Below are 10,750 nucleotides of genomic sequence, written 5' to 3' on the forward strand. Positions count from 1 at the left end.
ATATTCACTATAAAAAATCCAACAAAATAGTTCCTATAGTTTTCATAATACATTGTAAGGTCCTTAGTCTATGTTCATTGCTCCCCCGATCTACTATGGCCTCACCTTCTCATCATCACACATCACTCCAGTTAATTCAACTAAGAGGGGTCCCCGATGCTCTCAGGTTCTTTTCTCTCCTCAAGCTTTAGTTCTTGTTTCTATGAGCTTGGAATGCCCTTCCACCCTCCTCCTCCCCACCCCCACCCCCCCTGCCTAGAGAGACAAGCATAGAGAAAGCCAGAACTGGAATTAAGGATAGATATGTATGCACACCCATTTTGATGTGTGTAGAACAAGATCTAGAAGGATATCTGCTAAAACTGTTCATAAGAATCCCTAAGGAATGATGTACTTTTTACTTTTCTATATTGTTGGCTTTTTTATAGTGATTATGTTTAACTTCTCTCTATACATTTCAAATTACATTTTCTCATCCCCACCTCCAGAGAATGGCTTTTATATTTCAGGAAGATCACACCAGCCACAGTGTGGAGAATGGAGTGAGAGGAAGTAACCCTGGAGGCAGGGAACCAGTTAGATTACTTCAGGAATTTTGTGAGATTATGAGACACTGAATTATGGTGGTGCTGCAGTGGAAAGGAGTGGATAGATTCAAGCTAAATTAACATCAATGGATAATTAGGATTTGGAGATAGAATATAGGGATGAGACAGAGGAGGAAGCAAGGACAACTCCAGGCTTCTGGTATTCACAATGCCTGTTCACTGAGGCAGGAATACAGGCAGACTAGAAACATGGGCAGATACCAAATTTGGGCCAAATTTTGCGAGTTCAGCAGAGATTCTAAGCTATACATGTTTTGACAAAGCCTGCATTTCAATGCTACTCTGAGAACCAAAGTGACTAGGAATAGTCTCTCAACACATAATATTTAAATTCTAAGTGGTATAAAACAGTGAAGACTGAAGCCTCTACTTTTTCTTACAGCTGAGTTTACTCCACAGCATTCCAGAAAATCCTTCCTCTTTTGCTTAGCAGTATGATTTTATATTCACAGCTTACAAGATGCCTCAAGAATAATTGATCCCATTTTGGGTTACTGCTCTGAAGTAACTGTAAAAATTACTACAATTGTATTTGAAAGACTTTATCCACAATGCCAGTGTCTGCTATAATCCCCCATCTAGTAGATTAATTAGATAACTTGCAGCTAATTCTTCTTGGCACAACAGCTAGTATTTATCAACCCTAGATTTCATAGGCAATATTCTAAAATTTCCAGACTGAATTCATCTCTGTCATGATTTGAGTTGTAGAAGTCTGGAATTTCCACTGAAGCCTTTATTCACTTGAGCAGCTCAAAACGACTTTGAGAACAAACATTTGGGTTGGCTTTGTCTGCAAAGGAAACTACAATCTACTTCCAAGAAGGGCTGGGGTAAATCGCTATCCATGTGAGAATATAGGCTTTTGAAGTTTGAGACAGAATGTGCCAGGAAAATGATGAAGAAGCTCTAGACTAACATCTCTGTCCTTGTGGCTGAGAATCATGCCTGGCTAGCACCTCCCTATTGGTAAATATCCCACATTCAGTAAGCTGTATAACATAGATCAGGGCATACCAATGGGCCTGTGGATCCAGAATGCCTGCCTTCAGATCCTGGTGCTGCCACCTATTAGCTGGGTAACCTGAGGCAAATTATTTAACTTCTCTGAGCCTAGGCTTTTTTCATCTATAAAATGGAGGTAGCCGCAGAAGGAAACATTAATATACATAAAGTGTGTATAACAGTCCTAACACATAGTGGTATGGACAGCCCAGAAAAGCTCAAACCCATGCCTGTACTTCCACTTTTCATCCTGCTTCTGTAACACTGCCCACTTCTTGCATCAGCCTAGCCCCTGCTGTGCTGTTTCCGAGAAAATGAAACCTAAAACTCCAGAAGAAGGTGCCCTATATTACCCTTTGCAAGTCCTGAGTCAGCACTCAGATTTCGGAGTGTGAACTCATTTGGGCCCATTGGCGTAATAAAACTTTGAGTTCTTCAACCCTTGGAGTGATGCTTGGTTTCTCGGCAGCCTGTCTGCCTCTGTTCCTGTAACAATGGAAAACTATGATGATTATGACTGATTATTGTTGGCTCAGAGCATTTCTCCTCTGACTGCCCCTGCCATACCTCTCCTATGCCTAGTGGACTAACATGCTCATTGCAACAGAACCCAAGGTGATACACCTGCTTCTGGGGAACTGGGACCGAGGACTGTGTGTGATTAGCTGACTTTCAGGACAGGCCCAGAGATGGGCAATAACCTACATTTATTGCTAGATCCTGTTGCTAGCCCTAAAGGAAAATATCATAAGAAAATTGCACTTTCCCACCAAGGGAAGTTAAATTCTAAGTCTACCAGTTTTACCAAGTTTGATATATGAGGTATAAGGCATCTGCTGAGCATTTGGGATGAAGTAAGAGCTTCTTTTTGTCCAATTTGAGGAGTGGCTGACTGAACGTCTTTGGAATAAGTTGAGCCAAGCCGTCCTATTTTACAGTCTCTCTGAATTAATATATGGATGATCTGGATCCACCAGAATGCTGAGCCCCCAGTTAGATCTGTAGACCTTGGAGTGTTGATCACTAAAGACAGCTCTATTAAACACATATTCCAGGAAGTCCTGATTCATTTGCCATATGTTGGAAGTTGAATTTATGCAGAGATTTCAAGTGGTAACAGGCTTAGCTCCATCTGTATTTTATCTGCATACTTTTGATGGGTTAGTCTTCTGTAGCCACCAGTGTGATAAAGAAGGAAGTGCACCCATGTACTTTCAAGTTTGTAGTGTCTATAGACTTGAACTTACTGGCACTGTAATGGAGGGTTGTTGGGAAAATAGAACAATTTAATCAGGCCCTCTCACCTCAGGCCCATTGTTTGTGAATAGGTTGTGTATGGGTGGAGTTAGTGCATATGTGCGGTGCCGTCACCTTGGCTGGCATCTGCCTCAGGCAGCCCCCTTGCACAGCCATCCTCTCAAACCTACAGCTTCCAAGGACCTGTTTGCCAGTTACCTAGCTCATAGACCTGTGTGAGAGGGGGGTCTCGTGACCCAGCCTGGCATGTGAGGGGTCTGGTGACCCAGTCTGGAATGGGCTTGAGGGGTCTGTCAGCCCTAGCACGACAATTGGCCCAGTTGGCAGGGTTACGGGCAGGTAAAAGAGCGTGACAAGGGTGATGGGCCATAAACAGTTAACCCATCCACTAATAGACCTAGGTAGTACTGCAAATATTATAAATCAGTCTAGAATCTATGTGGGAATAATTGATGGTTAGCTCTTTCTGGAGGAACCTTTTATTCATGAACCTGAGGTAACTATAGTGCTTTTGATGGAAGCAGACCATTCCACCATCTAATGCCTCCACCGAATAGCTGGTAATCCCACAGTTTATTGGGGCTAACAAATGTAGAGTTCTTCTCCAGATAGTTTCAGACCAGTAGAATTTACATCTGTGGTCCTTCCAAGAGATGAAAAGTCTCTCACTTTTCCAAAAGTGAGATTTTGAAAATCCTAAAAATATCCAATCTTGCTCTATCATTTCCTCTTTCCGTAAGGTGTCAAGAGGAGATCTAGACATAGTACAATTTAAAAATTCTGAGTACTTCTTTAGGCCTGTGGCAACTTCTGATGCTCCTCAATAGAGTTCTAGAAAAGTTGTTTTGGAGATGGGAAAGGGGGAGAAAGGGTTAGGGAGAATTTGGTAAAGGGCCACAAAAAAATGTTTACATTGTGTAATGTGCAGTGATAAAATTTTTTTAAAAAGAAAAGAAAAGTTGTTTTGTACAGATAAATTAGGCCTTAAGTTCCAAGTAGGACATTCTATTGCCTGCAAATCTAAGTCTCCGCCCACTTAATTGTTGCATGATATAAACACTGAAAGCGGTGAGCAGTATAATCAAATAGAAGGGCAGCCATAGAGAACAGAAAATGGTTTGTAAGAAATATTTTGAAAGAATGAACTATTTGCTTTTCAATGCATATAGCAAGGTACACCAAGAAAGAGATATGCTAAAAAAAAAAAAAAAAAAAAAGAAAAGAAAAGAAAAGAAAAGGAAGAAAGAAAAAGAGGAAAAAAAGGCCAGTTTGCAAGCAGAATTTAGAGGGTCTATGGAGAGCCTAGAAGTTACTGGGTTAGAAATTAAAATTATTAACTTTAGCCTCTCTAGCCAGAAAAAAGTTCTCAAATTAAAATATAGCCAGGGGACAAAGATCAAGTTAAGGGCATCATTGTTAAATTAGGGCAAGAGAAACAAAAACCAAATCCACGTGGCTTGCAGGAAAACATGGCCTCAGGGTAAAGACCCAATCAGGGATATGGCTATAGCATTGTAAAATATTACAAGGCAACTTTTAGAAGATCTTTCAAATGGACAATACCTTTTATAAAGTTTCAAGGCATGGTACTACGGCTACCTGATGTGCTCAAAGTGCTAGTTATTAAATATGGAGAGCTAAACATGTCTTGGAAAAATATCGTAATTTTGATACATGGAATGAACTGTAATCAAATACATAGAAAACTCAGTTGAAGAGAGAGCAATATTGCCAAAATACTGCCAGCCTGAACTAAAAGAGACTGAAACTATTTGAGAGGTTTAAAAAAGACCACTGAGCCTACAATTGTCTACAAGTAGGAAACAGGCTGGGAAAACTTTTTAGGCACTGGAACAAAGAAGCAAATGAGGAAGATGATGGAAAAAGATGTCTCAGAGGACAGAGCCAGGAGCCATAGAGAACAACGGTCTGGGTATCTCCCACCTGACACATACCAACCCACTTCCCGTCCCCGTCCCTTCCCTTTGGGAACAGAAGCAAGGTCTAATCACGGAACATTCCCTACTCCCATAGCAGGGTAACTTGGCTAATTTGCCTAGAGGTATTTCAGAATCAAATCATTAAGAACCAATCTTCCTCTTTTTGAGTGGGAGTGTTTATTCTGCCCCTGTTACACCATTGCATAGTGTGTAAGTATGTGTGTGCAGGAGCAATAATTTGACTTTTTAGTTCTTAGGTCCATTTGGTATCTGGACCTGGTATAGACCATGAGTTCCTAAATTTGTATCATGATGCCATGATTGGGTGAGACTTCTGAGTGTCTTTTGATGGAGATGGGAATTTTTTCATACTGGAGAGATAAGAATAATGTGGCCAAGATGCCTGAAGTAGTTGCTTGAATTATTGGACGAAGTTCTTTGTGTCTTCCTTCATTGCATCTTTGTCATGGCCCTATCATGGGCAGAGGGTACTTCCTCACCTTTTGACTTGGGCTGGGACTCTTGCTTTGATCAATGAAATGGGGCAGAACTTCTGGCACCATTTCTGAGTCCATGCCTTAAGGGGCCTTGTGTATTTCTGCTTTTACTCTTGTACTTCTGCCATTGCCTTGAGAAGAACATGGCTCAGTAAACCCTCTGGTTCAAGGAGGATGAAAGACTATGGAGAAAACCCAGACCCACAGACCTTCAGAACGATGCAGAGCTGCCTTATTCAACATACACATCCATAGAATAAAGGATTGTTGTTTTAAGCCACTGAGTTTTGGGGTGGTTTTTTTACACAGCATCATTATGGAAATAGTAAGCTATTACATTTGACTTCTTGGTCCCAGCAACAGTTTTGCAGACCAACTCTGGTGGTAGATTTCCATCTTTCCATGGGCGCATGGGGTGTTCTCACCCTAGGGTCCTATCAAAATGGTTCTAATTCCTGGGTTGGACTCAGGAGTTCTAGCCTGAGGCTTTCTGCCCAGTGACCTCACCAAATCTGTCTGAATCTGGCCCAGACTGGTCCCTCAACTTGTGGGGCTCAGCTGATTCTCTACCCAGCCCACAGTGGTGAGTTTTATTGTAAACTGCCTTATATTGCTTTATCAAGGAGATAGCATATGTATAGATATTAGAAGTAAATAGAAGAACACAACCAACATATCACTAAGCGTTTATTGTGTGGGTCACTTCTTCCTTTTAAGTATTTTTAGACTATAATAATCACATAGAGAATGGGGATAATGCTCGTAATGTTGGAATATCTCATTTGTCAAAGAAAAGTGTGCATGGGCCGGCCCGGTGGCGCACTGCTACAGTGCGCCGCTTGGGAGCGCGGTGGCGCTCCCGCCGAGGGTTCGGATCCCACATACGGACCGGTTCCCGCTCACTGGCTGAGCGAGGTGTGGGAGCAACACCGAGAGTTGCGATCCTGTTGCTGGTCCGGTCCCGGTCCGGTACGGGCGCGACACTGAGGGTTGCGATCTGTTGCCGGACACGAAAAAAGACAAAAAGGAAAAAAAAAAAGAAAAGAAAAGTGTGCATGTATTTCTACCCCCACTTCTTCTTTTCCCCATTCTTTCCTTAGTATGTTGGTATTGTATCATAGAATGTTGAGTTGTGAAACCTGTTTGGGTCCAGATTTTACCTGCTAACTTGTCTAAGTCATATAACCAATATATAGAAAGGCCATAACTTGAGTACATCTATTCCAGATCCCATGCCTTTGATTACTGTCTATATCGTCATGATAAGCTATTTACTAGCTGGGTGGTGGAATGATCATCTAGTTTTCTTATATGTAAAATGGGGATGGAACTATCTAAAGCAAAGCATTGTTGTAAGGAATAAATGAGGTATTTTATGTAAAAGTGGTTTGTAAATTAACTCAATCTTTTGTTTACTCTTTCCAAAGAGAACCAAGTATGTATTTAAGTACATTGCAATTAATAATTACTAAGATACATTTGAAATGATCACTTTTATTACTCTTGTATTATTTGATCTATCAGTCATCAATATCAGAGTTCCTTTTTTATCTTTTTTAAAATTAATCTTTGGAAACCATCACCAGTAGTATATGATCTTCTCTCTGACGGGTATATTAACAACAATGTTTATCTTTTAAGGTGCATCTCACTGTTGAACTTTAGAAATGGCTTTAAATCACCTTGCTTTATTCACAGACATTCAGTTAAAAAGGGAAAGGGGAAAAAGTCTTAATATTGATGGGTAATGGTGGGGTTCTGTGTCATTTTGGATGTATTCCAGTAAATGCAGAATGCCTTTAAAGGGAACATGTGCTGTGCTTAAGAATGCCCTCTTCCATCAAGTTAGACTTTGGGCCCAGGCTCAAAAGATCTTTTGAAAGCCAGAAAGCTCACCAAAATATGTTGTTGTCAACACTAGTTTATTTAATTTTTGACATTTCCTTATTATAACAGGCAATGAAATTGCATAAATTTTCAATTTTATTAAACAAACCTTTTGCAATTTGCATAAGGAAAGGAGGAGTCAGGAAAGAAATGTGAATGTGGCTATGCCCTCTCTTCTGGAGCTTATAATCTAGTGATGGGAGAATGTAAACAAACATAAGTGTCCTCAAAGCAGAAAGTACATTTGAAAGTTGAATGTCTGAAAGCAGAAGGGAGTTATTTTCCTAGATAGCTAAGAGTCAATAATTACAAAATTTCTTTCTTTTTTTTTTTTTTTGTCTTTTTTCGTGTCCGGTAATGGATCGCAACCCTCAGTGTCGCGCCCGTACCGGACCGGGACCAGCAATGGGATCGCAACCGTCGGCGTCGCGCCCGCACCTCGCTCAGCCAGTGAGTGGGAACCGGTCTGTATGTGGGATCCGAACCCTCGGCGGGAGCGCCGCCACGCTCCCAAGCGGCACACTGTAGCAGTGCACCACCGGGCTGGCCCATTAATTACAAAATTTCTCAATACAATTCCTTCAGGCTCAGGAGTTCGCTGCCAGAGGTGAGAAACAACGTTATAAAGACCAAGGTCAGGGCCGGCCCAGTGGCGCACTGGATAAGTGCGCCGCTGGGAAGCGCGGCGGCGCTCCCGTCCGAGGGTTCGGATCCCACATACAGACCAGTTCCCGCTCACTGGCTGAGCGAGGCGTGGGAGCAACGCCGAGGGTTGCAATCCCGTTGCCGGTCCCCGGTCCGGTACGGGGGCAACACTGAGGGTTGCGATCCGTTGCCGGACACGGAAAAAGACAAAAGACAAAAAAAAAAAAGACCAAGGTCAGGAAACAACTTTAGGCCTTGCCTGCCAACAGCTGTCCATAGAGGGAGTTAAGCCAGAGCTAGGATTCCACTCTCAAGCCCCTCCCTTGATGTTTCTTGAATTTCAGAGAGGTCCAATGACAATGACACCTGATCTTTATGTCCCACTAGGTCTTGCCCTGAAGGTACTTTCTGCTTCTACCTGCACAATTGGATCAGACCCCAAGTACCCCATATGACCACCCGTCATTCCTCCTCTCCACTTCCTGCCTACTTTCCTGCCTGCAACCTACTGCCCTCTGTTCCTCTGCAACCTCCATAACCACCCCAACTATTGTGAATAAAGCCAAGGTATGGGAGAATTAGGAGGGGAGATTGGATGATAGTCCTATGTAGCCAGTGAGCTCTTGGAAGCCCTTCACAATACAGAGGAGTGGGGGACACTGGGTTACTGAGGGGGCAGGGCTGTGCTACTTAAGGGTAAAGGGCTGGTCAATCAGCCTCCTACTCCTGCCAACAGTCCCTCCTACCCCTACTGTGGATGCCTAGCCCTTCTTTCAGTAGCAGCTGTTGTCAGGCAATGCCGGAACTGGAAATCACTGTTAGTCACCTGATCTCTAAAAGCCTGGCTTCTTCCAAGCAGAGGAGGATTAGGGTGTAAATGTACAGCAACATGTGAAAGTGCAAATTAAGATACTCCTCGACTTACGACGGGGTTACAGTCCAATACACACATGGTAAATTGAAAATATAAGTTGAAAATGCGTTTAATACAGCTGGACTACTGATCATCAGAGTTTAGCCTAACCTACCTTAAATGTGATCAGAAAACTTAGGGCCGGCCCGGTGGCGCACTGCTATAGTGCGCCGCTTGGGAGCGCGGCGGCGCTCCCGCCGAGGGTTCGGATCCCACATACAGACCGGTTCCCGCTCACTGGCTGAGCGAGGGGCGGGCGCAGCACCGAGGGTTGCGATCCCGTTGCCGGTCCCGGTCCGGTACGGGCGCGACACTGAGGATTGTGGTCCGTTGCCGGACATGAAAAAAAAGACAAAAAAAAAAGAAAAAGAAAACTTACATTAGCCTACAGTCAGGCAAAATCATCTATCACAAATCCTATTTTATAATAAAGTTTTAATTATCTCTTGTAATCTATTGAATGCTATATTGAAAGTGAAAAACAGAATGGTTTCTACTTGGGCCGGCCCGGTGGCACACTGCTACAGTGCACCACTTGGGAGCGCGGCGGCGCTCCCGCCGAGGGTTCGGATCCCACATACAGACCGGCCACTCACTGGCTGAGCGAGGTGCGGGCGCAACGCCGAGGCTTGCAATCCCGTTGCCGGTCATGAAAAAAAAAAAAAAAAAAGAATGGTTTCTACTGAATGTGTATCACTTTCACACCATCATTAAGGTCGAAAAATCCTAAGGTGGAACCGTCATAAGTCAGGAACTGTCTTTGTTTAGAAATTGGGACCCAAACTTACGAGGTAGAATGTGTTAAGTACTAGAGAGGAAATGTGAAAACATAGGAGAGTGAGATTAATTCTGACTGCAGGAAGAGCTTCATTGAGACATTTCATTCATTTCTTTATTCAATACTGTGAGCCAGGTTTGTGTTAGACACTGGTAATACGATAGTAAACAAGATAGACATGAACTCCAACCTGATGGAGCTGACACTGACCTTGGGCAAGTTGCTTTAACCTCTCTATGCCTTACTTTCCTTATGTGAAAATTAGGATGATGGTGATGATAAGGATAGTAATAATATACTGATCTCATAGAGTGGTTGAACAGAATAAAAAGAGTTAAGACATGGGAAGCACCTAGCAAGCTGCCCAGCATGTTGCAGGTTATGTTACTATCATTACTATTTGTACAGTATATTTGGGGAGAGAAAAACCATGAAGCAAGGCTGGATTTTGAAGAAAGAAGAGTGGGATGGCTGAAGAAGATGAAAGTCACAGGCCAAAGCCTGGTGACGTAAGAAAAGTAGGAACAGCAAGTAACTAACAGGAGTAACTGGAGGGCAGGGGGTGGAAAGTGTGAGGGGAAGAATATAAGGAGTTAAGGCTGGACCAGGTGGGCAGGGCTTTGCTCAAGGAAGACCTTTTATATCACACCAAAGCAGCAGCACTTCAATCAGCAGTGGAGCCAGGTTTTACCATACAGAAAAGCAATGACCACCAGAATGTCCAGAATTAAACACCCAAGGGAGCTACGCTGGGACTGGCTTAGAATCAGACCATTGTGTGACTGGCATGCATCAGGGGGCAGCAAGCTGACATTGCTATGCTAACCTGTGCCCCTTTGTCTGAAGAAATCTATGCCCTGATGTTAGCTCAGATTGTCATCTTCCACAGTGAGCTCCTTAGGGTTGCAGACAGGCAGCCAGGGACTGGAAGGTTAGGTGTCTCTGTGAAGTCTTATTAAACTCTCAGCTGCCTGGGAATAATGCACCACAGCTGCAGAGTTTTAAATGGCAAAGGGTCTCTGGCTGTCAGAAAGGTTACAGGTAGATACTTTCATTTGTCCTCCATGAAAGCTTAATATCATTCTCTTCTGTTCAAGTCAACTTATAGACCTCATTACTTCAAGTTCATCGGGTGGCTAGAACAGTCTTTCTGATTTTACTGTGCTCTCAGAATCATGTTGGGGAAGAGCTAATGCATTTTTAACCAACTTCAGCGATTT

This window comes from Galeopterus variegatus, unplaced genomic scaffold (genome assembly GCF_000696425.1).
Source record: "Galeopterus variegatus unplaced genomic scaffold, G_variegatus-3.0.2 Scaffold679, whole genome shotgun sequence".
In the NCBI taxonomy this organism is placed as follows: domain Eukaryota; kingdom Metazoa; phylum Chordata; class Mammalia; order Dermoptera; family Cynocephalidae; genus Galeopterus; species Galeopterus variegatus.